We start from the raw sequence: 446 nt of genomic DNA, 5'->3' as shown, positions 1-446 counted from the left end.
ACTCTTACTAGGAATGAATGATTTGTATGGAAATGGTATGTCATTGGTGGCTTGTTCAAATTGAACATTAATATTAATAAAATTTCTCCTTTTATTTACATGTTATGAAATTTTGATATTTGACATAGTAGACCTTGTCATATAAATAAACGCATGATTTCTATCATAAGTAACTTAGGATTAATTCCAAAGTTTCCGTTTAACTATCATAAAAAATGTGGTTTTGTAGTTAAGCTAAAATTATTAAGAAATCACAAAAATTAGTAGTTAAAGAATCATAGACATTGTATGTGATACACTTTGAAATATATGAACTAGATGGAACATTGACCAAAAACGAAAAACAATGTTATATCACTTTTATTGTTGATTATTTCGAATATACATGTGTTTATCTTGTGAACAATAAATGTGAACCACTTGATATATTTAGACAAATATATATA

This window comes from Lupinus angustifolius, chromosome LG05 (assembly GCF_001865875.1).
Source record: "Lupinus angustifolius cultivar Tanjil chromosome LG05, LupAngTanjil_v1.0, whole genome shotgun sequence".
Classification (NCBI taxonomy): Eukaryota; Viridiplantae; Streptophyta; class Magnoliopsida; order Fabales; family Fabaceae; genus Lupinus; species Lupinus angustifolius.
This window is presented reverse-complemented; position numbering follows the sequence as displayed.